A 27,466-nucleotide genomic window follows, 5' to 3' on the forward strand; every position below is an offset into this window, starting at 1 on the left:
ATCATTGGATGGGAGCCTTCACAGGATGGAGCACCAGCATGATCACCGCTGAACCAATTTGGATTTGTGAGTGATGTTCAGGTGGGTGGGGATTGTCTTGTGACTAAGGGTATTGTGCCCCAACAAGCTAGGCAATTGGTAATGGAGACTATGGGGTCAATCAGCCACCCCAAGTGCTGCTTAGGTTTTGCTCATTTTTAGTTTTGTATAAATATGTGGTTAATGTTTTTTCCCTCAGAGAAGAGGTAGTTGTGGTTCATATTCCCAAGGACTCCTGACTGCTTGCGAGTGAGGAAGAGACACCTGGGAAGGTGAGCAGGGGGTGTTACATTTTCAGTTCCTTAAACTGGTTCAGAATAAAGTTTTAGGTGGGATTTTGAGCCAGATGCTTTATTTAGTTTAGAAAGGGTCCTCTAGACATAGACTGGAATCTATCTCTGGTAATGTCATGGGCCACTGCAGAGGGTTATTCTCATGTCTTCTGGGGGCCTGGTGAGACTAGTTCCTAGTGTTAGAAAACCCCCAAATCTTGAAGCCGTGTTAGCCCCCCCGCAGGAAGGGTTTGTGTCTGTGGCCTATCAAAGTGAATTGGTTAACCTAGCACCTGCAATACTCCCAAGTCCCCCACTGATGTGAAAGGGAGAGGGGTGGCCGGCAAAGCCCTGAACCTTTGGAACTTGCCTCTGCTTTTGGTTTGTAACAGCCTAATTTGTTGATCTTCACGGGAAGCTGCACAGCCTGTCTTATCCCCCTCACTTCGTTAGCGCTGAGGAGGGATGGTGCAGGATTCTGGTAGGGATTTTGTGAGGAGGCCCATTAATTTGTCCTATTGATGATACTGGCGGGCTATTTGACTTGATCTTGGGGTGGCTGATAGGTCTCTTCATTCATATAAGGGTGTTTTGACATGATTGTTGCGTGCACCCAGAGTGAGGAATGGGTGCTCTCTTCTTTTAGAGAGTGTCTTAAGGGCAGGATTTTCAGACATGCCTAACTGGCGTAGGAGCATAAGCCCCATTGCCTTTCAATATAATTTATAATCTTAAATCATTTAGGCACTTTTGAAAATTCCACTCTAGATACTTAAGTTGGTTAAGTAAGACTCAGACGGACATACACAATATACAGTGACTTTGGGGTTCCTGTATGGTTTGTTAAAAACAATAGTTACTGACTTAGAGCCTCCCTTCTGTATGATTTCTCCTCATTCCTGTACTTTCCATAAGTGTTCAAATGCACCGGCTCGTTTTTGTTCTGTTGTGCTCAGAACCAGCAGGCTGTGCTCATGAATCAGTAATCTAGCTGAGGTGCAGCTGCTCAGCCTGTCCCTACGCTGTTCTACGAAAGATAAACCAAAAGTGCCCAAAACAAAATTCTTTCTCCAGTCAGCTCTTGCAGCCAATTATAGCAACGCTTCAATGTGCCTTAAGTAGACGTGCAGCTGCAAGAATCTGACCAGTACTTAGTAAATTCTTTAAACTGTATGGGAACATCAAGCAGTGAGGAAATGTTGCAATGTCTTTTTCTTGGCAGTGGCGCTGATGTTTCTTTGTACGTTCCATTTGCCCCTGGAGCAATTTCTAGCAGGGTTTTTTTCTTTGTTTCATATCAAGCACTCCTGCAGTTGCTGGTGAAGCTGTGCCTTAGTCCCAGTGGCCAGATCTTTCATTGCTTTGCACTTTGTCTTGTCATTTTCACATGCATAGCATGGGTTTTGAACACTACCACGTTGGAACTCTCCACTCAGGCCGGGGGCGGACTTTTATCTCAACTTTAGACCCACTTTGCCAAATGTAAATCACTACACAAGGTACAATAGGTGGAGAATCATATACGTGGACTCATCTGCAGAATGTCTGGGACCTGATTCTCCTCTCACACCAAGGTAAAGTGGAAGTAATGTCTTTGAAGTGGAGAGCAGAATCACACCTTTGGCCTTTAAAACCTCCCAGAACAAGCAGGTTCGTTTGATCTCTCCTCCAGATGTTAATAGTACCGTTACAAGTATGAATCAGGTGCCCATCTCTGCCATACCTGTGTGCACTTTACAGGGGCTAGCCTGGTACAGCACAACCCTTTCCCCACGTAAGAGATATTCCAAAAGCTTTTGTAGCAGCATATTAGGTTCCCTTCCAACAGTCTCTCTCCTACTCCTGATAGAAGAGAATCCCTCAAATGTGCATCAATCAAACAACTGGAACATGGTCTGGGAAACTGGAATCTTTCCGGACACAAAAAACTTTCCTTAATTAAAGATGACAATTCAATAATCAGTTAAAATTTCCCAAAGTGAAAATACTTCCGTTCTTCTTCTTATTCCTCTTGCATGACCTATGGGTCAGAAACCCTAGCAGCAAGGCAGAGTATACCTATTCTGCCTATCTATCTATCTACCTACCTATCTATTCTGAAAGCTATAATTTAAGAAAAGTTACATGTGATAGTGGAAAAAGAATCAAGTGTATCTCTCCTGTGCAGAGCTAATAGTAACCTCAACAATGACTTTTATATCCCCGAAAATACAGATCATTTGGCAATAATGAGTGAACCAGTCTGAGAAGTGGATAAAAGGTTGAAATAATGTGGCATTCTCAATACAACTAAGCTAGGCCACTTTCCACAAATCTAAATAGTGGTTCACAGAGTAAAAGATTATTTCCCCCAATTAAATAGTTCGATGGCTTCTTGAACATGAGTAAAGCCAAGACATGGATCAAATAATCTTAAGGATATGTTATTGGACCCTCAAATAGAGGGTATGTTCTCAGCCTCTCACTGTTTCTTTCACTGTCCCCATACACAGATCCTGTTGTCTTTGTCTTTCCCAGATTCAAAATAGACAGAATCTCTGAAATTTTTCCATATGCAACAGATGCATTGGGGCATCTGTAACAAATGGAGCATGCATGACCCGCATCTTCTTTTTGCAGAAAAAGGACAACATTTTGCAATTATACTGTTACAGCTCAAGTCAACCCCCTGATGGATTAACCTGTAGCAATTCACTTGAAAAATGTTACCCTGGTCCTTTTAAAAAATCCTTCCTGGAGACAGCCTCCAAGGTCTGAATTTATTCCCTCTGGGTACGTCTTCATTTGGATCAGTGGGCGTGACTCCCAGCTATGATCCAGCTAGTGAGCTAAAGATAGAGCGTAGCTGCAGCAGCGCAGGCCGGGGAATGCGCTAGCAGCCCCAAGTAGGTACCCATCTGAGGCAATAGGCAGGTATTCCGAACAGCTAGTCTGTCCTGCTTCTCATGCCACCGCGGCTGCAGAGTTAGCAATAGATACTCCATTTATTCTACTGATGTGCCACTGTAGCCCTCCTGTATATGAAGCTGCTGAAATTCTTTCCACTGGGGAAAGGGGTGGATGTTGTGGCCAATGAAGAATTATATTCAGAATAAAGTAACTGCTGATGCTGAATCCATACTGTAGTATCTACTGGTTATATAAATTGAAAACTAAATATGTGCAGTGGACAAAAATTCAGGCTAATATTTTTCCCATTTTAACTTTCCCAGAAGACCCCTGCAAGAAACCCATCAAATCAATGCTAAAGATATTGACCTAAACCCACTGAGCCAGTCATCACAACCATGTACGTGGAGATTTTCGGCAGAGTGCTGCAGTCGGCTCTGAATGTGTTTATAATCAAGAGCCTTTTAGTAAAGATGTGAGGACTGTAGACAGGAAACAGACCGTGATGAAGGGATATCGCAGACCTCTTACAATGTTTGTTATCTGTACAAGTGTACAGTACGCACAGGCCATAGCCATCCTTTTTGGGGCTTCCCTTTATAATAATAATGCCTAGCTCTTAGACAGTAGCTCTCAAAGTGCTTTACAAAGGAGGACAGTGTTGTTATCCTCATTTTACAGATGGGGAAACTGAGGCACAAAGGTGCCATGACTTGCACAAGGTCACCCAGAAAGCCAGTGGTAGAGCCAGGAATAGAACCAAGGTCTCAAGTCCTGGTCTGGTGCTCGAACTCCAAGGCCACATTGTCACCCTTTTGCCCCCAACGTGCAGCAGAAGTACTTGTTAGTTTGGACCGAGAAGGATGGAAGGTAGCTATCCAAACCTATGACTGTATGGATGGTCCCATCAGTGAGCTGGTATTTATAGTATTTTATTTGTCTTTGTTCCTTTATCGTCTGCAGCCTTGTTTTTCCACAGTGAACGAAGTCTGGAAAGCTGACTTGCACTGTGTCCTGGACGTTTATGACGTTTCTGAAAAAAGATAGTCGTATTTGCCCCCCAAAACTAATGTTAAATAATTTACTTCTTACTGACTGTGACAAAACCTGTCTCTTCTCTCCACCCCCGCACAAAAAACAGAGAAAAGAGTTTTTTGTTCACATAAAAAATAATTGGACTTGTTCTGCATTCGTGTTTCTGTTCCTGTAAAAATGAGTTAGAGAAAAGACAGTTAGGGGATGGTAGGTGGGTGGAAAGGCCCCACTCCTTTACTGATCTCCCTTGTTCTGCTTTCCAATCTACTAGTTAGCTAAGCAGCACAGGCAAGATCCGTCTTGCCCCTCTGATCCCACCTCCTCTGTAGGTGAGAAACGTGTATCTAGATATCCCTGAATTGTTCTCAGTGCTCTCCAGCTCTCATGCTGCTGCTGGCAAGTGTGAGCAATAAGCAGAGCCAATGGGGTTTGAAATTCCTGCTTCAGAGTGTTTGTGTGTTACATCTGGCTGGGTGCTGAATTCTGCTCACTAACTCAGTGAAATTACACCCATGAGGTGGTCAAAATATGCATTATTCAGCATGTCCGCTAGCTCTTCACTTCAGGCTATCTGGAGGATTGGGTGTAGGAAGTGGTTTGGAAACCTGGTGTCTTGTTGAGTGGTACTTGAGGGAGGGCTCCTTGGAGTCCCACTCTCTGATTTCAGTTCTTGGATTAACAATATTTCACTCGTCACCGTAACCTTCCTCCAACAGACACAGGCTGGTCAGAGCTCCCACTGGCCAGACACAGTTGCTCAGGAGTAAGATTAGCTGCTCATTTCTTCGAAGCTGGAAGTGTTTCAGCTGAATGATCTTTGTCTCAGCCCTACTCAGTGCTTCTTCCAGCTGAGGTTCTTGTCTAGACCTTTATTTTCTTGCCTTTTGCCTCTATTTTGCTGCCTCTCCGCCAGCCCTGCGCTGGGACTCAGGGCTTACTGCATCTCTTCAGCTGCAGGAGCATACGCCCTTTTCTGCATCCTGTGCCGCCTCTTTGCAAACAGCATCCCCATCCTCCAATGCGGGGAGAGCTGGCAGTAGGGGAGCAACTTCCTGCCAGCTCTGCAGCCTCTCAGGGCTCTGAGGGGATGGAAAGGCCTGTTCTTCCTGGCTTCCTATGCCCTAACCAAGCAGGGCTTCAGGGACCAGGTTGGTCATGCCAGCACTGCTGTTGCCATGTGGAGTGGAGACTTCACACTGTTTGCTCCCTCTCAATGGCTGAGCCAAACCTTCCTGTTTAGAAAACATTTCAGTCCATAATTATTGCGCAACGGGAAGAACTAAAGAGCCTTCGATCAAGTATTCATTATCTCTTCTCTGCCTGAGAGTTGGATTTTCAGAGTGGCAGCCACTGTTCTAGTCCCCAGGTGGTGCAGATAAACACAGGCGCTGGTGGCTTAATATAAAGCTGTCAATACTCCTTCAATAGTTTATTAATAGAACAGCACTACAAAATACAGCAGTGAGCCCACCAGCGCAAACTACCTATTCATCAACTCAAGTCGTCTCTAAAGGACTGCTGTGTAGCATGCTTGAAACCAACTAATCATCTAATGCCCTCGCAGCCCCAAACAGGATTGCAGACTTCATTCATTTCCCGGATGCTTGTCAGAGTAGAAGTGGAAGGGCATTTTAACAGGGCATCAAAAATCATCATCATCTGGACACAGATGGCACTTCTTAAATTTGTCAGATTTCACAGTACATGACAGACACATGACAGTCTGCAGGTGTTTTATCACCTTGCTGTGTCAGAAAGCTATACAGAGGTATGCAATCTGTAGAGGCATAGCTAGTTGAGAAAAATAATCAAGACCATAATCTGCTATATCTCAAAAGGCACAATTTAAAATACATGGCAAGGAAAATAATTGATTTGGCTTTCTGAATCCTTTAGATATCCACCCAGCATAGATTACAGATGTCAGCAAGAGACACCAATTTCTCTCCAGTTTGGCTTTTATAAAATAAATCAGTGTATCATTTAACATATCATTGAAGCAGAAGTAAATAAAAAGGGTTTTTTTATTTGCAGAAGTTTGCAAAGCAGATTCACATTTGTTATTTGAAAGACAGACTTCTATAATACCAGACCAGGAAATCTTAACAGAAATCTAAGGGAAAGCCTTCTGACATTCTGTGATGGCTACAGTGTTTTCTGCACGATCTAGGGGACAGATCTATCTTTAAATCAGCATAGCAAATCAGCTGAGGTTCTTGCCTAGATATTTATTTTCTTTCCTCTTGCCTCTATTTTGGTGCCATTATTTTCGGCTCTTTTCTCTGGGAATTCTGAAAAATGGTCTGTGCTAATGCTAAACCCCCTTCAGCAAAATAATCTTTCTTTTAAACCTTTAAATTATAATTTTAGAGATTCTGAATTATGGTAGGAAAAACCCAGAATCTGGCTCCCTTCTGCTGTTCCAGTGCCTGGTGTTACTCCGCTCTGGGCCCAGAGCCCTGAGATTTTAATGATGCAATTGCTGAATATTTGAATTCACCGACTCCATGAAGGAGTGCTGGGTGCCTCGAGGTACAATTGATTAAAAAATGGATGCCTCCTCAGCAAGAGTCTACATGAGTGAGGATGCATAACCATTAACAATAATCCCCTTCGCTTCCATCGCCGCTACCACCTCAGGACTCCAAAACACTTCATCAGAAACAGTTCTTTGAGTGTCACTGTACCCTGTATGGTAGGCATTATTCTTACAAACATGAAAAAACAAACTTGAGCTCTTCCACTGCTTTTTCCACAGCCATCTCTCCCTTTATCCCGCTCCTAGTATATCTGTATCAATTTCCTTGTAAAGCCTTCTGGTACGTTACCTGCATTTCATTATTTAAATGTAGATAAGATGCATTTTTTTGGCATTTATTCCAAGCCTTTTATTATTGGTCCTTGCATTTTCCTGGTGCTATTTTGAATGTCCCGGGGAGTGAAAGACAACTGTAATTAAAGCTACTCTACCATGAACTCCCATAGTCTCCTGTTCCTCTAATACTCTCCAGTCTCTGCATCGCGCCTCAGTAGTGCAGAACACTCTTCATCACACCCAGGAGTCCATTTATAAAATCTTTCTTCCTCTCTGTTTGTACCACTTTGCACAGAGATGTGCTCTGCTCAGGGTAATTGGGTATTTATAAACTATGGACATTCTAACTTTTAGCCACACCCTAGAATCATGATGCCTAGCTTACTGGCCTCTGGGTGATGTCACAGCGCCTGAAGCACATAAAAATAGTTCTGCCCACTAACCATCTCTTCTGCGATTTCTCCTCCTGTTTCATCTGAGCATCATCTGAGCTTTGTTTCTCAGGGGCTTCCTGTGGCAGAATGCTGAGGGATGCCACTAAAATACTGAACATGGACATCGAGCCAGTTCCTCCCCTGGTGTAAAGTGGGATAGCTCCTTTGACTTTAGTGATGTAATGCCAATTTGCACCAGTTGATGATCTGTCCCAATGGTCAGAATGTTAAAATAAGAAGAATGTATTCTTTGCTTGTGACACTGAATGCCTGCCTAGTGTACCTAGATGATTCACATATTGGAGCATGCTGGTTCAGGTAAGCAAACCAGTTGAGCCAATGGGAATATCCGGCTAGAGAGGTTCACCATAACCAACAGATCTGGTTTTTACACAGAACCCTGACATTGGTGTTCCAAAAGCACGTGTGAATGTAATTATGTCTCCACAGGTATGAAATACAATTCTGCAATGTTTTCTTTGCAGAAAGCATTGTGCAGTCACGGCTGGACTAGTTCCTATTTTCTGAGTACTAACTGTTATCAGTGTACAATTTAAAACAAAAAACCACTCCCAAGAACAAATTGACTTTTCCAGACTTTTTTTTTTCTGTTTCTTTTTTTGTTTCGTTTCGTGGTGTTTTTTGTTTGGTTAGGGGTTCTTTTGGGTTTTTTTGCTCTCTGTGACTGGCATCGGACTTTGCAAAACTAAAAATAAATAGTGAGGAGAAAGGACATTAGAAAATATGTCCTGCCATCTTGTGGCTTATCAGCGTGTTTCCAGCACTCCAGGGAAACAAATGTCACTTAGACACATGAGCTTTTCCTGCTCCCTTTGTGTGTCTGACTTGACTTGCAGCACAGACTGGCTTATTCTCTTTAAAAGCCAGTGCAAGAACATACTTCACATATGTACACTTTGAACCTCAAAGAGGTTCATTGCTATAGTCTGGACAAAATCTTCTAGCAATCCCGTTTAAGTGGGCATTGTGAAATTTGAAGCACAAAGTAGATATCTGAGTATCCAGTACATGGTGTGGGTGCATCTAAGGATGCTCAAATGGTCCTCTGATGTTTATTCAGCTTCTTCACTGCTCTGACACAGGTACCTACTACAGGAAGGGTTTGTTTGCTAATAATATTTTAGTACAGATGAGCAGCTGTAGTTCATATAAACAGCCTGGATGGGGAAATGTTAAGGTGGTGGGTTTCACTCACCATGAATTAAAATGTCATCACATGAGCACCACGGGTGTATAAGGTACTGAGGAACTTTTTAAAGATTAAGCATGGTCTGCTTTTCACTGTCAGACGATTGTGAGGTTCTTCAGAGGATTTCCTCCTTATAATAGTGGGCCTGCCACTTCATAATTCTAAATCAGCTGCCTTGGTTCTCATCAATGTTTTGTGGTGTTGGTTGAAGTTGTTGGGCTAGATGCAGGAATCATGACTGAAATCTACTGCCTGTGTTATGCAGGAGGTCAGACTAGACAATCATGATAGTTCCGTCTGGCCTTAAAATCTGTGAATGGATTGTTGTGAAGCTCCTGACTGCTTTTGGAAAGGCGATGGCTGGAAATGTTTCAGAACTGGGGTGCTCGTTCTGTTTGGAGAGAATGTGAAATGCGGCCTGGGTCTTAAGTGTTCTGCCTTCCTTAAGAACTGACCGGAGATGTAACTATCAACTTTCTTAGATTCTGGGTAAGATGGCTAGGATATAGACCTATGTGGGCGGGAAAAGGGGATTTCAGGTGATGGCACGGGTGAGAGGTTCTTTGATCCCAACTGGCACGGTTCCTTGCCTTTAAAATGGTTTTCCCAGCTTCTGCCCTGACCAAGGTGGGACAAAGAGTAAGAAAAGATCCACACCTAGCTCTATTTGCTCACTAGCACCACATGGCAACAACAAAAGAACCTAGCTTGCATCTAGGTTAATGGTGATTTCCTAAAAAAGAAAACATGTTCTCTCTTAGTATTAAGAATTCCTTGGTTATTGTACCATACTTTGCTTCAAGTCTTAAAACTGAAATAAGTTTGAGAAGAATTCAGAATATCAGTGTTAGGCTGTTATATTTTGCCAACAGTGTATTTTTTAAAAAAAATCAAATATTTCTCAGTAAGTGGAAATATGTGAGTTTGTTATTATCTAAAGTATGATCAAAATAGAAAACATGGAATGAAAGTTCTGTGGAGTTGCACAACCTTGTGGACATCTCTTTGGGTAATGGAAGTGTGAGCTTCTAATTGGCCTTGCAAATATTTAAGCAGTTGTGTGACTGAGTCAGCCGAAGTCTGTTGGGGAAACTACAAAACACTGGAAATAATGACAATATGCTCCTGAAAAAGGATGACAAGAGTTAAGGGGGAAACGGTACCTGGCTAGTATACTTTGCGCTAAAAGAAAGAGTTTCTCCAGTGTTAGGTCTGAGACTGCTGTTCCTCTTATATGGATAGAGGGGAGCAAAGATGGTGGGAAACAGGCAGGGGGGCTCTCTACTGTACGCTCCCCTGCCCTTTCCTCCCAACCTCACAGAACGTCTGCCCTAGTTTGAGAGTAGGTGGGGGACTAACTGATATACACAGCAGGGTCACCTGAGCCCTGGCAGATTTCTGTATCTGCTATTCCAGCTAGAAACAGCATTCACTCCCCTCCAGGATGGGGTGGAGAGTGTTCAAACAATGGTGGCATGACACCCAGTAGAGCCAAGTTGCCAGGAGGAAGATGAACCTGCATACAGCATTGCATAGCAGGCCATTTCAGTGGATATCCTGAGATCCACACAGTTATGCTCTGTTTACCCTGCAGAACCTCAAACCTTGTTGGGTTTCAACATGGCTTCCTCCCCCACTCCTGTGGATTTTTCCCTAGGAAGGGACAGTCTGGCTCTTTCATTTTAAATGAGAGGAAGATCTTTTACTTTCATTTGCATTATTATCTCCTAATATGGCCATCACTGTGCCAGGATTCACAGCCCTTCACTTTCCTTTTATGGTCTTTTAAATGCTTGCCTGACTCTCTAAAACAGTTAATATCAGTCTCAGTATTTTTACCATCACCTTCCTTCTCTCCCTCACCCTCCAACTCACTGAATACTTGAGCTGTTTCAGACACTGAATATAGATACTTGACCTGAAGGTACTGTTAATTATCATTTGAGAAAGCAAATATTGCCTGAAAAATCCAAAGATTCTCTTTCTTTTTATATGCCCAATTGCCATGCTATCCCTTTAAAGCACACAGTTCAAAGATGCAGTTCCAGAAGCACTTAGTGAATTGACATCTGATTCACTTTTAAAGCTCCTGAGAGAGTTGGTTCTTTAAGAAAATTAACTTCAGGTATCACTGCAACAATCGGTGGAGTGAGATGGCAATAAATGATTCAGGTTAACAAGATTCATTCATCCTCTGAATAAGACAGTCTTATCAACTCTACTTTCTTCATCCAAATACAACTCACAAGTAGCTCTGAAGCCTTAAACTTTCATCTCTGCTGCCAGGGATTTTCTGTCCTGCAGGGAGAGTTCCACTGATAATGTTTAATTCATATAAAAAAGACAGTCCTTTGCCTCAGGACAGGTGGAAATTTAAAGTGCCAGGGCTCTTATGTAATAATGAACGATGGAGAAAAGAACAAGATGTAAAACAATACCCTAATAAACCTTTGCCCTAATAAGCTTTCAGGATCACACATTGATTTATTTTAGTTGGATGGGCCAGAAATACTTGAGAAGAGCTTTTGAAGCCCAGTTCCTCAGACACACATGGAAGTACATTTTCCTGAAGATAGGCCTTTCTTTAGTAGGTTCGATGTATGCCTGCAAAATCTGTTCCCTCAATTCAGTTGCTGACACAAGCGAGAGTAGTTGCATCTCTAGCTACTTAGTTTCAGCTGCAGATCATTTGTTAGGAGATGCAGTTACTCAGCTGTATACCCACAAACCATTTTATGAACACAAACATATGAGTTCAAGTTACTCCCACAAACAGGAAGTCTGGGACTCGCTCCAACTGAAAATAAATCCCCAAGGGTTGTAACGTGATTTCTTCAATATCCCTGTCTATAACTGCAAGCATACACTGCATGTTTAGGTAGTGACTACAGTGTGAGCATACAGCACCAGCATCAGAGGACGGGATGAGCAGTGTGCAAGCATAAAATGGCTCTTGATGCTACCTCTCTGTGATGCATATGCACACACTTCCCATGACTGTATCCCTATATGCAGCTATTAAAGGACTCTTCCTTCCCATCAGCTAAAGGAAGAGGGGCTCCTAGGAAAGATTTGGTCCCTCAGTGGTGTACTGGCATGTCATACAGGACCTGTTCCAAAGACCGTTGAAGTCCATGGGAATCTTTCCATTGACTTCAATGGACTTTAGCTGAGGTCCATAGAGAAGTGAGGAGTTTGAGCCTCATGTCAGATAGCCATAGAGTTAAAGAAACTTTTATTTAGTTGAGTTTCTCTAAAGTTGGAGTTGGAAAAACACCCGTCCTCTCCTGCCTCCATTCCCCACCTCTCCTTTCAGCTCTTATTTTTCTGTCCTTCCTCTTCTTTTGATTCTGCTTTCCCAAATCTTTGTGAAAAAGGAGTGAGGGCATACTGAAGGTTAGTTTCATTGGGCTGGGTTTGTTTCTGATGGTACCTACCTTGATACATCAAGGTGTGGACAAAACTGCTCACTATACCAGTCCTGTGTGAATGGACGCAGGCAGACATCCTGCTGTAAGGTAGATAGAGGAGAATACAAGTGAGCAGATCTGAATTCCTTCTCAGTAAGATTTCCTCCTTGTTTTGAGTTAACCTTTTAAATTGATCAGGGGCCAAGTCCATTTGGTGTATATCCAGAGCAACCCCATTGTCCTCAATGGATTTACATCAGTGAACTGAACTGAAGGCAGAATCTGTGTACTTCCTCTCCCTCCCGCCCCCCCATCCCCACCCCCATCCCCACCCACATCTCCCCAGATCATTTTTCTTTTACTTGGAAGCATGAGATTTAAAGGGTTCCTCCCCCCGCCTCTTTCTCCCCCCTCCCGATTTTTTTGTGGAATTTTCCGTGTGCTCCAGTTCCTATTATTTGGTTTCTGAATGGGTATACACTATATTTAAAAGATACAAATTCAGAAGGCTGTCAATTTGTCATTAAATAAGAATGAAAAAGGCTTCCAATTAATATGGATTGGAAAAGAAAATCCCAAATAGTTTAGGACAAACAAACAAAAACCCATCTGGGTTAAAGGCTGGACAGGAAAGGCTCTGGGTTATAATGGAAAATATTAATATATAATTCAAAACATCTGTTTGCAGCAGATAATTTGTCCAAGAGTTAGCTGGTTTAAACGCTGGATTCCTCATGCACAATTTAAACTGCTTCTTATCAAATGCAATGCTCTGCCTGTTAAAAACCAACCAGACAAAGAGCTATTAGATTTAAGATAATAAGTGACAATTAAAAAATTGTTATGACTGGACATTTGTTTTTTCGCTCACTATATATGTAAAATATAACTGAAAAAAATAATTAACATAAGCCCTGCAGTCCCACAGATGAAATCAGTTATTTCTTTTGTATATATATATATATGTAGATAAACTGTGTATATACAAACACACACACACAAACTTACGCTGTGTGAAATTTTACCTTTGTTATATCCCATTTTGCATGAAATTGTGTCTCTTCATATCCATGAAATTGCGTGAAACCATATCTAAAATACTGTAAATCTGCAGCACACATAACCTGCCTAAGTCAAACGGACATGATTTATTAGTAATGTTATATATGGAATATAAATTTGTGATAAAATAGCTCATTTTTCAGCTTATTATGTGGGAAATGAAGCCTAATATACAGGCCTGTCTGCATAGTGTCAATTTAATATATAATTGATACAGAAAACTAAATAAGGTGGCTAGTGACTAGAGGTAGGGTAATACTGCAAAACTATAACACAAATATTCATTAAAATGTTTCACATATTTTCCCAATGGTGCATATTTTTCTTGGACAGTCTTTCTAATGGACAAGTTAAGTGGCCAGAATGTTCTCAAAAACAGGCTATTTTAAGTGAATGCCTGAAAATATTCCTGGATAATGAGTTATGAATTCATAAACACGAGCATTCTTACCCAAACCCTGAATACTGTGGCTATGGAAATTGCTGAGCTTCTGCCCCCTTTCAGGTTTCTCTGAATGCCCCCCCACCTCAGGTGTTAGGACTCTTGCCTTTACCTGCTTCAGGGTGGAATTTTGCAAGGATTTGTCTAAATAAGGTAACTGACTGGCCTACCTATAGGAGAATAACTATTCCAGTATCACTCCACATGTGCACACACTAGTCTAAAATAAATGTAACTTTATTCCAGAGTAGTTATTCTGCTTCAGAAGTAACCTGAATCCTGGATGTGCTACCTCATGTTCACTAACCATCTATCGCTCTGCCAAGCTGAGTGAGTTTCAGGTACCCGCATTTCCTCCCTTCGGGAATCTGTGACCAGTGAGCTCAACTAGCAGCATTCTTTTAAAAATATATATATATATATATTTTTATTTAGCAGCTGGAATAAAGGATGAGAGAAGAGAGGAGTTGTTCTTTTTTTTTTTTTTAAACAACCAACAAGCTACATGCCTATTTAGTCTCCTCTAATTTTACGCTCCAAGCTATTGTCTTACTCGTAAGTGTCAAGAACAGAACCAAACAAATTTACGGTCTCTTAGTCAGCCCAGGCATGGTGTACATTTACAAACTAGAGCGACCAAACTATGTCGCTCGGGACTTTGAAAAAATGTGGCCTCGACACCAGTTAGGTTGACCTAACCTCCTGTGTAGACGTGTCTGTGTCAACAGAAGAATTCTTTCATCAGTTTAGCTACCGTCAGTCAGAGAGACGGATTAACTACATTGACAGGAGAATGCCTTCTGTCGGGTAGGAAGCACCTACACGATGACGTTACAGTGGCACAGCAATGCCATAGCTGTGCCACTGTAGTGCAGGCCTGGCCTCAATTTGTTCCTCTCTATGAACCAAGCTGTTCAAACGGGTTTTTGTGTTCACATGGAGAGCAGGCTAGAGCCATTAAAGCTGCTCACACTGACATTGTTGCTTATGTAGTGTTGTTGTAGCCATGTTGGTCCCAGGATATTAGAGAGATGAGGTGGATAAGGTCAGATCTTTTATTGGACCATCTTCTGTTGGTGAGAGAGACAAGTTTTTGAGCTACACAATGCTCTTCAGGTCTGGGAAAGGTCCGACTCTTAAGTGTAAGTTGTTAGGTGACTATTAGAAAGGGCTTTTCCCTTCTTGCCTTCATCTCTGCTGGGTGAATAGATCCAGATACTGTATCAATAATTCTGAAAGAGCACCATGGCATTTTCACACGGAATCTAAGAATTATGCTCACCCAATCAAGAAGCAGAAACATACCTTGTGACTTGTGTAGCCAATCCAAACAAATCGATGTAGCTCAATTTTTAAATACTGAATAGTCACAATAAATTGCTTATGCACCATCAACAGGGGGAAAATATTTGCAGGAATTGTTCAATCAGTCATTTTTAAAATAACAAATTTTAGAAAACTCACCAGCTCAGATGCAGTTTGAGAACACTTTAAAAAATCCTGAAGGGCTGCAATAACAATTTTAAAAAATTAGCATAGGCTTCTAAAAAAAAAAATTGACAGTCAAACAAAGATCTGTCATAAAAATGTCACATCAGCTTCCAAAATACTTTCAGCACAAAATCACTTTGTCCAATTTAAATTGTCAAAACTCAGACTCTATCCAGACTCTGCAGCTACCTGAAATTGTACAAGCCAAATACTCTCCCCAAAGCCCCCTGTCTTTCTATAAATAGAAACCTGCACACTGAATTCCTTCCAGCTCTAATCTTTGAAGTGAAACCCCATGCTCTATATTGGTACTAACATTAATTATGTGCAGCTAATCTGCAGAATTTTCTCAGTTGGTGAAGTTAATGCACCCTTACAGTTGAGCTGCACATGGTACACCCACAGGGGCTCCCTGTGTAATATATAGAGCATGTCATCATGCTGGTTCAATGTACACAAGTATTCTTGCCGTGTGTTTTAGTTCCTTGTATAAATAGCAGCACCCTGAGCACCCATCCCTCGGTAGTCCAGAAACCGCTCTTCTGCAGTTTAAAAGAACTGTACTTCACATTGGCAAAACACCTTGCTTATCTCTAGGAAAAAGCAAAGTAAGGCCCCCATCTTGCAATGGTTCTTCTAAGGCTGCCCCCTGCACCTATGAGCAGTTCCCATTGATGATCAGGCCTGTAATTCTCTGTTAATCCTAAAAATCCTCATAAAAATGTCTTGCTCAGTCTCTACTTAGTGTACTTGAAAAAGAGAATATCTATCTGTGGTTTCCTGCTGGCTGTGCCTATCCCCTCTGCATATGATGCCATTACCCTCCCAGTCACTCATGCTCCTAACGTGCGTATCCTCATAGAGACAGTGGGTGGAGTCAATCTTGCACATTCAGACCTTATCCAAATCTTGCAGCTACATAACATCCTTAAGATCTAGCCTTTTCTCTCCGACCTTGTCTGTTTAAACTGTAAGCTCTTCACAGCAGGGACTCTCTCTTCCTATGGGTTTACAGTGTCTAGCACAATGTATCCCTGTTCCTAACTGGGACTTCTAGGCCCTACCCTAACACAAATAAATAACAACAGCGGTAATAATGCATTGTATTACATTTGCAGCTTCAGTAGTTATTTTACTTCCATTTCATTCTGCTGAAACCATTTGAGACGCACTTGTAATTAGGCGAACAATTATAAATACATTCCTAACAATTCATGTAGGATTAACAGAAATTATCTTACTCAATCGATGATCATTTCCATCCAGGTGGGTTTCTTTTCACTGCTGCTGCATTCTCCATACAACAGGCTATTTTCCTTTTTGGTTAAAAGGCTCTGTTCTCAAATGAGATCATGTCTAGCCTGACTTCCTGCACAACGCAGGCCACAGAACCTCACCCATCCACTCCTATAATAGATCCCAAACTATGACTGAGTTATTAAAGTCCCCAAATCATGGTTTAAAGATTTCAAGGTACAGAGAATCCACCAGCAAGTGAGCTGTGCCCCATGCTACAGAGGAAGGCAAAGAAAACCCCAGAGCCTTTGCCAATCTGCTCCTTCCTGACCCCAGATATGGCGATCCGCTAAACCCTGAGCATGTGGGCAAGACTCACCAGCCAGACACCCAAGAAAGAATTATCTGTAATAGCTCAGAGAATCCCATCTAACATCCCTTCACAGGCCATTGGCTGCTTTGTAATGACTGGAGAGCAACAAACAGAGATCCACCATTCACCATTTTTGTGCTGCTTGTTGAGTGTTTCATTCCTCCCCTTGCAGTCTTTTTGGTGCTGCTCTTTGGGTGCTCTGGTGGCCTCCCATTCAACTTGTTGATAGACAGGAATACATGCCAAGCACTGATGTATACGTAGGGTTATGTAGCAGGGGCCCGACTGAAGTCAAGGGGAAAATTCCCATTGAGTTCAATGGGCTATGGATCAAGCCCATAGTGCTTGCACAGATCCAGGAAGGCAATGTCTTTGGGTTGCAAAAAGTAACAAATAGAAGTCAGCTTCTTAAAGCTCCTTATTCATGAATATATAAATAGTCTCTGTCTCCGTGTGGCAGCTGGGAATGTATTGGCATCCTGTTGTGATGAAAGAGAACTTCCCCAAAAGAGCTTTCTCCTGCTGCTGCCACTTCTGCCATGTTACCTCCATCCGATGTTGCACGTCTTTCATTGACCCCTCAACAGAAAAGTTCTGGATACTCACCCTTACAAAAAGAGAGCCTTTTCCCTGTCTACAGCAGGTATAATGCTTGGGTATCTGTCTGTTCCGGTTAATGGCAAAATGACACGTGCCCATCTTTAATTACACAGGAAGAGCTTTCAAAGTCAGAATGATCAGCGGTAGCTAGGATACATGCATGTTACAGGACAGACTGTCCCAGCTCTTGTGTGGGATGGGTAAAGAAAAGCTCCTTGCATCGTTCCTGCCTCCACTTCATTTGACCGAGCCAAAAAGCTTGCGCACACGCACACACTTAATCACCGTAGCAAGCTGCTGTTACTAATAGAAACAGATGCTCAGTTTCCATGGCAGATGCTAGTTTCCTGGGTAACATGCTAACACAGGGAGCCCATCCTGCAAAGTGCTGAGTGCCATCTTCTAATGGGAGCTCGCACCTCATAGGAGGTGCTAACTCCTCTGAGGATTGGACCCACTGAACAATAGAAATTGTCTAGCATTGTTTCAAAGTCAATTTTGAGTACTCTGTATTCCCCACAAATTAAACAGGGAGGAAATGTTCCCAAATGCACAGCACAGTCAACCAAATACCTGATCTGAGAGTAATCCACCAATAGACAAGGCCTGCATTTGTTCTGCTATTTTATAAGACCTAGTGACTCCATCTTCTTAATACTATTCTCTCTTAGAAAGCCCACTGGAGTGAAATAGTGATAGAGGATTCACCTTATTAAAAGATACATTTCACATACCCAGTGTAAGCTGCACTGAGCCTCTGGCTGTAGACACTTTATTATTTCACTTGCCTGAGTTCAGTGTAAGTTCAGTGAAAGAGCTATGTAAACATTGTTCTTTTGCTGAATTTATACATACGGGTTATTCTCTGGTTAGGCAAATGCTACTGCAATAAGGGGTCCCATGGGTTACAGAGGAAACAAAAAAGATTGGCAAAGGGGAGAATAGCCATGAATTTGTTAATCAAAGTCGATTCCTCTGATCATGTCTAACATGTCCCAGAGCCTTGCCTACAAAAAGGCAGTGCCAGAGCCATTCCAGTGAAGTGTAGCTAGCTGGTGAATATGCCAAAGGAAAGAGCAAGGCTACTCTCCATCACGCTGAGGGTGTGAGGGAAGAGAAATCCACCCACAGCCCTATCTAAAGCACAGCATTAGGTAGGAAGCAATGGATGTTGTCATGGGGAGGACCTTGATAAAGGAGGTTGGCGTTATGTGTGGATCAGGAACAATGGAGCCTGGAAGGTCTTTTGTTTGAATGTCTGACTGTTATATATACCTAAGTTTACCCCAGTCCTTTTGAGGCTCCTGCAACATTAGTTTAACATGTACATTTGCAGTGGTTAGATCATTTTGCTGTGTGCTCCTAAATGCTGGGGTCTTCGTGGATTTTATTTGTTTGATTCCTCTGGCAGCCAGCCTAGAAGTAAGACCAACACAATTTCAAGAGGAAAGAAATTTATTTTAGTTAGAAACTCACAGATGAGCAGGTGAATTTTGGAAGGTGTAAAATATCCCACCGATCTAGTACCAGCCTAACCAAATCCCAGATCCAGGAAAGATTATGCCTTCTGTTTTCAAAAGGCAAGACAGGCCAAGGCCACATCCACCCCTGATCATCCCATCTCTAATCCTGTTGGAGGAAGCAGCTGCATATTTTACTGACTCAACCAGGCAAAGCAAAACCTGCACCCAGTGACTCATGCAAAGACACAATACAGCCATAACCTAATTAATTGGAATATCCTGCTCTGGCTTAGCTCAGCAGTTTAGAAACAGCCAAGTCTCACAGGAAATAAGTTCACATCCCTCTCTTGGTCGCTCCCATACCCCAGCCAAGAGCTGCTCAGAGCATTGCAGGGGCATGACAAAAATCCTAACGTTAATAGAAACCAACTAAAACATCCAGAAACAAATTAAGTGCATTAGCCTTCCTGGCCCCCAAATGAGAAAAATTCTTCTGTGTTAGTGCCAGACCCTTCTCCCATTGAAGTCACTGGCAAAATCCCCACTGACCTCTATACAGACTGCTCTGTGTTTCCACCGGTTTCTTCTCTTCCCAGAGATAAATGGAAGAGCTAGTTAAACTCCATTTCCCCCATTGTACAGCTCAACCTGACCTAGCGAGGTAATATAAAAGAGGTGTGTGTTTCTGTTGAGAGCTGAACTAAAAGTGATGCATATGGTTAAAAGCAGGCTTGTACCGTGTGAGTGATGGGGAAACAGACAAGGTACCACACGGAACAAAGAGGCTTAACAAAGCTTATCTGATCAGAAGCAAGCATCCCTGTCAAGCGACAGAATCGCTCTTTTGAAGAGTGACTGCGATGGAAGGACATTGCTGAAACTTCTTTTTGTCTCAAAGGGAAAATGGTGCTGTTGGCAATAGTTACAATCATGAGTGGATGGAGCAAACGAAGTGAAAACAAGACAAAAAACTCACCAATATCAGTCATTGTCAACATGAATCAGCCCCTACCCTCCTCCTTGTCCTTCCTCTCTCCACAAACAAAAGGGAGGCAGTGGACACTCAGTACAAACAAAAGAAACCCTTACAGACTGATATTACTTGCAGGAGCTGAATATATAAGACTGCAACAGACACACAGAGACATTTCTTTGTCCATTCTTAAAGCAGTCAAACACAAACACACATGTAGAAAGCAGCTTAGTTCTTTCTCTACACTGATGTTAATTTTGACCCAGAGAGACCCGAAACCTGCATTGAGATCCTCATTCATGCTCCATTGCCTTTCCAGTGCCGAAAAAGGGCTGGGACAACGTGCGGGACCCTAAAAGTCCTGGTTCCTGCAGGAGGAGAAATCTCCTGCTGGAGGAACTGGCAAGACATTTGTAAGTGCAACTCTGTAGGTTAAGGCTGAGGATTTAAGGCTAGACTGTGCAACTCTTACACATGTCGGTTGGCTTCAATGGGGCTATTCGTGTGAGTAGACACTCACCAATATTTTACTATTGATCGTGTTTATTGTGGTAGTGCCAAGGGATCCACCAAAATAGATAGAGATGCCCAATTTTCACCTTAGGAGTGGGATCTTTTCCTGATTTCAGCCCTGACCCCATGGCCTCAAAGACACAGATGCACTCCTGCCCTACTTACCTCCACAAGAAATAAGGAGTTGCTTGTTGTAGCATAGGAGTGCCTCTGCCTATCTGTGATACCAGTGCTTCTGTGGCATCATAGCACCACCATTTTTGTTAACACCAATCAAGGAAACAGAGGAAGTGCCTCTATTCCCCCCCACAGACAGGCTAGGTGGTGAAACCTGAACATGCCTATTTTATGTAGATTCTTTTACTGCTCTTCCCTGAGCATCTTCCAGTAGTGCACTATGTAACATGGCTACATCCCCCATTTGTGTTTGCTCTCATCCTCTCCCCAGGGGAGAGGTGTGTGCAGTGGAGTGCTTTGTTCTGGAATTTTTGATGACTCTATTTAATTACATTTTGCTCGATGTTTGTTAGAGGAGGCAGGTCACCAAAGTGCATGTCACCTTTCCCGGGGAGTGGGAGGTGATAGTGGTTCCTAGTTCCTGAGGAAGTGTGTTCCACAGTGCTGGGCCAGGCCCTGGAGAAGGCTCTGTGTCCCATCCAGACATGAGGACCACCAATTAGAGTTGGTTTAAAACAACAGCAACACATTTTTGCAAACAAAAACAAAAAAAATTTCCAGGGAGGGGGGGGGAAAACCACAAGTGTTTTGAACCTTCAAAAATTCAAAAACTTTTGATGAGCTCCGCCAGCTTTGGAGCCCTTCTTAAAAATGGGAGACAGACAACACTGATTAGATAGGAAAAGTTAGAGGAGGGTTTCTGGAAATGCTCCTGTACCAATTCAATGCTACGGGTGAAATCTTTCCTCCACTGAAGTCAATGGCAAAACTCCCATTGACTTCAGTAAGCCAGGATTTCACCCCAAGGCCCTGATCCTGCAGTAGTCCTCATGAGGGTACAGGGGGACCCTGGGGCTTGCAGAGAACTCATTTGCAGAACAGAAAGTTGGATTAAGCAGGCCAGCCCAAGGTATAGGTTGGGTGAAAGAAGATATATAGGCAAAATATGTGAGACTGTACTTGAGAAGCGGTGCGGGGAAGGGGACTTGACATTTTGCTTAATGTGATGAAAAGCTCCTGATCCCCATTGCTTCTCCCTTGACATGTTGCTTATTCTCTCTCCACTATGTTCCCTGCTAGTCAATTAGGTTTTGTCTGCCTTACATAGTTTGGGTCTGTTCAGTTATTTATTTACTTTTCTTTCAGACCTTGGTTCAACACTGGCAAAGAAAACAAATCCGTGTCGGGTTGTCAACATTTTTGTTCCTTCTCCCACTCACCTCTTTTGCCCCCCATGCGCTCTTTCTTCTCCTGGTCTGAGCACAGCACTAGATTGGGGAAAGCGATTTGTTTTGAAAGCCTTTGGTAACTGTATTTTCCATTCTTGGAAAGAATCCCAAAAGCAAGTAATAAATGTTTCTTTTAATTAGTAAGAGACCACTGGCCTGGCATTAAAATTACCTTCAGCTGACAGGATGCCCTTAACTGACTGTTGATTTGCGTAGTCAACATGGCTGAGGTTCTTTCATTAACCCAAGAAGAGAAAAATAACAAAACAGACTCCGCTTTACTCATTATAACAGGATCCATAATTATGGCAACACAGCTGTCGTTAAGGTTAGGTCAGTGTTTCTTTTCCATCCATTATTTTCAGGGTTTCTAACTTGAAAATAATGGGAGTCACAAAATTTAAATTCCTGTGCTCTACCTTAAAAATGTATCCCTCCAGCTCTGCAAACCTGTCTCATCTGTACTAACATGCCAAAAATGAATGCCTTCGTTAAGCCAAACTACTAGGCAATGAAGGTAATTTCCAGCAGAGGAAAGCTAAGCCCTTACTACAACATTAGCTACTAGTTTCCTGATTGACAAAAGTGGTGGAACCCGAGCCCCTCTGACTTGAATAAAGCCATCTGCTCATGCTTACAGAACCCGATCCACCTCTCATTCAAGTGAATAGGAGTGCTTCTTTCCATTTGCTTTAAAGGGAGATGGATTGTGCCCACAGCAATGACCAGTCTGTTTATCTAGGGTCTCTCACTACCTTCGCAATAACACCTGTGAAAAATAACGAAATGGAATCCCCTGCTAGAGAACCTCCGGGGTGGTGGAATTCCCTTACTTCCCCTTCTAAGTGGCTCTGTGGGGCCACTTTCAGACCAGTGGCCCTGCGTTTCTTGTGCTCTTTATGCTAATGGTAGGCGTCAGCTCTTAGGTTGCTGGTTACTGGAGCTAACTGGATTGTCAGGGTGCAATACCTCTGCCTAATGGCTGAGTGGATACACTGACATGCAATTCCTATGACCTTTAGGACATTAATATTATATTTACCAAAAAAAAGAAAAACCAGAGGAGGAGAAACAAATGCTTTATTCCAGGAAAAGAGAAGATGAAATTAAAAGACGGGGTAAAGGAACCAGGGACAAAAGGGAAAAGGCAGGGTGAATTGAGGATAACAAATGAGTAATGAACCCATCACATAACAATAATCAAACACACTCTGCCTCAAATAATCAACAGTCCACAAAGCGAGTACACAGAACTATAGGAGACCCAGGGTCTCCCAACAGGCCTTCAGTGGGCGGTGGGGTTGGCACTTGGTGGAAAGCTGTGGAGATTCTCCCTGAGAAAGCAACAGCCTTCCAGGTGGAGTGATTCCCTAGTGTTTGCAAGCTCTGGCTTCCAGGGCAGGGGGTGACTTTCTGAGTGGAGCTGGCTGTCAGTCCCCTACGGCTGTAATGGAGCGTTGATCCTCCAGCTCTCTTTCCCTCATACAGCAACTGATGGCTGCCCCTTTGTCCTCCAAAGAAGCTTTGCTTAGGTGCAGAGATCTACCTACATGGGGTTGACTGGAAGACTGGGGGATATGAGTGGATTGGAGGGCATAGTCTGGCCTATAGTGTCATCCCCCCCCCCCCCCCCCCCCCCAGACTCCCCCATACATGCTTTCCTAGTAAACGACTGCATGGGAACTGAAGGTGCTTAACTCAAGCCATGGCAATATGCAGAGTGGGTATGCAATTATAATGATGGAAGAGGAAAGAAAATACAAAAATAGTTGAGAGGCTAGGATTTATTTTTCCTATAGGATAAAGATATTTACTGCAATGAAAATGTAACCATTATTTATGGGCCAGACTTGGCTCCAAAACCTCTTCTCACTGAAATAAATTCGAATTGGTTCATCATCCAGTAACTAATATGTTAGTAAATATTGCTGGGTTTTAAACTCCTTTGGCAAAGCTGCGTGCCATGCACTGACAAGGACTCTGCCCTTCCCCAGCATTTGGATGACTTTCCAAACTGACTCTCTTCCCCTTTGCCTAGGGCCGGATTCTGATCCTCCGACTTGCGTTGAATAGCCTCACTGATGTCAGTGGAGCTGCCTGTGGAGTACGGAGTTACCCGCCATGAGTAAGGTAATCTGATCCTTCAACATTAATCCATTTTAGGTTAGGAAAGTCCCTCTCCCTCTTCTTCACCCACAACAGCCTCTTTTAACTAACAAATCACATGTACATTTTTCCTAGAGTTTTTTCCTCCTAAACCCCAAAATGTGCAGCAAGTTCTTATCCTTTTAGCATGCAGGCTCCTAAGTGGCTTTGGCATCTCTTCCCCTCTTTACAGCTGCCACAAGTATTTCACTGTTATGTCTCATTTGTCCTAACAGAATATGTTGCTCCTTGTTTGAGCTCTGATTTGAAATATTCCCTGTGATGATAGCCTTTTGTGTACTTCACTTAATTTTCATACTCCTTTGTGGTATTGGAAATAAGAGAAATGTTCCATTATGAAACTTCAGAACTCATTGGTGTTCAGACTTATGAGACCCACTATGTACATAGAGAATGCACTGAGGAATGCCTGATGTGAGAAGGTGATTTGCTGTTGGTTTCTATATTACTTACAGGACTCTAATTTTACTGAATGGAATATGAGACTCTGGGTAACCCAGATAGGAAATGAACACGATGTGATGCAAGTGACAGGCAAAAGAAAATGTATCAACAAGATTATCCTATAGCACATTTCCTGTCCCTAGAGTGCTATGTAAGATGTTCTTTTAACTAACAATGATTCCACTAACAATGTATGAAGAGCTGAAAGCAATGAGAAAGGTAGCATTTGCGCCAAGGCTTCTGAAACGTTTCCAGACTAACAGCTATTGGGCAGTTTTCTTTCATAGATCTATTAAAGAGGGGAAGCAGGGAACCAGCTATGAAGGGGAAATAAAACCTACTACGGAATTTGCGGACTCCGGCGCTCCCCAAGGCAGATGCTTATAATAATACAGTGAATATAGAGCTGGTCTTACACATCAAGAGGCCACATAAATTTTTAAGCAGTAGGAAGAGGAGGAAATGTAGTCAACTGCCACATGATGGCAGGAACACAGTCCTCACACAGTCATTGGGTCAATTTTGTTCCTGTGCTAGAGCTGAGCCTGCTGTAAAATTGAAGGGGATGGAGCATAATTTTACATAATTCCCAACTCAAAAGAGAGAGATGGAAAGGTTCTCCATGCTAGCAATAAGAGACATGATCACATAAAGAAGAAACAACATCCAGCACAGATCAGCAGTGACCAGAAGCCATTGTCATCTAACAACTGCCTAGTGACCTGTGCAAAATGAATCTGTGGTCTCATTCTAGGTCTAGCGTCTAGGTCATGGAAGCTACAATTGGCATATTTATTAGCAGTCTCAGAAGACGGGTCAGTGGCTGAAGGGATAGGAAGAGTGAGCTTATTTTGTATCTTTTCTTTCTTGGAAGCAATCCCTCCAAGGGTATGTCTTCACTGACGGCGGCAAATTCGCCGCAATCAGATCGATTTCTTGGGATCAATTGCGCAGAAGGGAAGACCCAGTCAATTGATCTGGAAATCGACTTAACAAATCCACCCTCAGAAAAAGAGTAACGCTTGGTCGACGGGAACGCATTTCCCATCAACGCAGCTTACGCAGAATGGACGTTAGGAAGTCGATGGAAGATATGCAAACTACTCTACATAGCTTGCATATCTTCAGTCAACTGCTGCCGAATTTTCCGGTAAGTGTAGACCAGGCCCAAGTCTGGGATGAAGCATATTAGTAGGATTAGGGGGAAAGGATTGTTGGTCCTATCTTGAGAGTAAACGTTCCAACTCTGTCAGTCAGCCACCTTTCACAAGCAGCAATTTCCCTTCAAAATACAAAAGGAGGGATAATACAGTGTGAAAATACAGACTGATGAAGAGGGAAAACGGGATAGCTAGGCTAGAGAAACAGTTGCTAGTTTAACCAGATTTAAAACAGAAAATTGTTTTGCAAGCAGAGTCAGATTTCATGCCATTCCCAAGTGATTTTTCCCGCACAAACGGATAAATAATCAGCACAGCTGCTTTAAAAGTTTAGAGAAAATAATGAACTGGCATATATTTATAATAGAAGCTATTGCACATTATGTCTTCCAAAGTACTATGTCAGCATCACTTTTTCATACATAAAAACGCTTAAGAAGCTTTATCAGCATAAAACATATTTTGAAATTCATAGGTTAATTATTTGGGTAGCAAAATCAAATTCCGTCTAAGTGGAATGCCTTACCCCTGGTAGACAGTATTTTTCGACAAACTAATGGCTAATCTATTCATTTAGGGAGGAAAAAACTACTTCTCTTCTGAAGTTAACTCTAATGAAGACAAAGAAGGAAAGCTCTCAGGCTGGTGAGGACTTTACGGGAACACAGTGAAAAAACTGTAGTATGGGACCCATTTTCAAATGATCAAAATAAAAACCAATTAACTTAGTTTAAGGAAATTGAGTGAGTATGATTTCCAGTGATTGAGTTATACGTTGTGTTTTCATCCGGCCCAACCCAATGCCCACTGAAGTCAATAGAAGGACTCCCATTTACTTTGTAGCCTTGAATCAAACCCTGTGGAGATTAGCAAGTATTGTAAAACATTTTCTACAAACAGTTATACAAATTTCAAATTAATCTGCATTGACTGTCTTCTCATTCCCTCCCTCCACCCCCACATTTACTTTGCACAAATATTCTAGCAAAGATGAAAAGTTCTCTCTCAAAAAACAGAGCTTAAGGCTTGAGTTTCCAAAGCAAATGATGAACTCTTAGATTCCTTTGAAAATCCTACAGCTAGCAAATTTCAGATTCATAATCACAACTACTTGCACAGGGGGATCCTGATCCTAAGAGTAAGGGGATCAGAAACGTGGCATGTGACTTTTTTTGTGCCCAATCACAACTACTTGAATTACGAAGATGAAACACCCACAGAGAATTACTCACAACCAGCCTATCTGACCAAGAAATTTGGGAAACAATATTAAAATATTGACACTTGGCAAATAAGAAATTTGCAAATAAATTCAAATAAGAAATTCATTCCAGGAAACTTGAACCTGTTTGTGAATAATTCACAAACAGGAGAAAAAAGGGGGAAATACTCAACAGATAAAGTATTACAGAGTATCCACCCAGCTCTGATCCTCCCAGGATACAGAACCATTGCCATAAGAAGATATGGAGTAGATAAAAAGAGAGAGATGTGAATGCTGGTCTTGAAACACCAACACTAGACACATTCATCAGAAACCTCTAGTCTTTCCTTTCTACTTGAGTGGAGATCATACATTTTAGTGCTGGAGGGACAGTAATGCTCTCATTGATAAAGTACTTCCCTGCCACCACCTTAATGCAGCATATATGTGCACTGATATCTTATGTGCACTGGTATCTTACAGATACTGAGGCTTTCATCTTCGAGGATGATCCCGGGACAGTGTAAAGGGATAATAATGATGATCCACTCATGCATAAATGGGGTGCCCAGAATTGGCTCAGATATGAACACATGCAATGTCTGGAATGACTGGAGTGAGGAAGGGTGAAGTATCATCAAAAAGCAGGAGAGAGAAGAGAGCAATTGTTTTCCCATGCTGCAGACTTTGTCTAATATAACCTGCCCTCATCTCTACTAATGCAACTACTCTGGGAGCTTCACCGGATCATCATTGGCACTTGTAGTGAGTGATTTGGAGAGGCAAGATAGTTGCTAGCAACCAAAGTTAATAGTAATCCCCTGGCATT

The 27,466-nt window shown here is 42.4% G+C and overlaps 1 long non-coding RNA gene across 2 annotated transcripts; it reads left to right on the forward strand.

Annotated features, from left to right (window-relative positions):
• On the forward strand, nt 1–26,162 carry LOC137165555 (uncharacterized). Of its 2 annotated transcripts, none has more exons than XR_010923421.1 (4): nt 1–66; nt 239–311; nt 23,702–23,793; nt 26,011–26,162. It is a non-coding gene; the product is annotated as an uncharacterized lncRNA (long non-coding RNA). The 2 variants fall into 2 exon arrangements; XR_010923422.1 differs by having other exon boundaries at nt 8–81.
• Nucleotides 26,163–27,466: the final 1,304 nt, after the last annotated feature.

Source organism: Emydura macquarii, unplaced genomic scaffold (assembly GCF_026122565.2).
Source record: "Emydura macquarii macquarii isolate MOO-44397 ecotype Brisbane River unplaced genomic scaffold, CSIRO-AGI_Emac_v2 contig_2768, whole genome shotgun sequence".
In the NCBI taxonomy this organism is placed as follows: domain Eukaryota; kingdom Metazoa; phylum Chordata; order Testudines; family Chelidae; genus Emydura; species Emydura macquarii.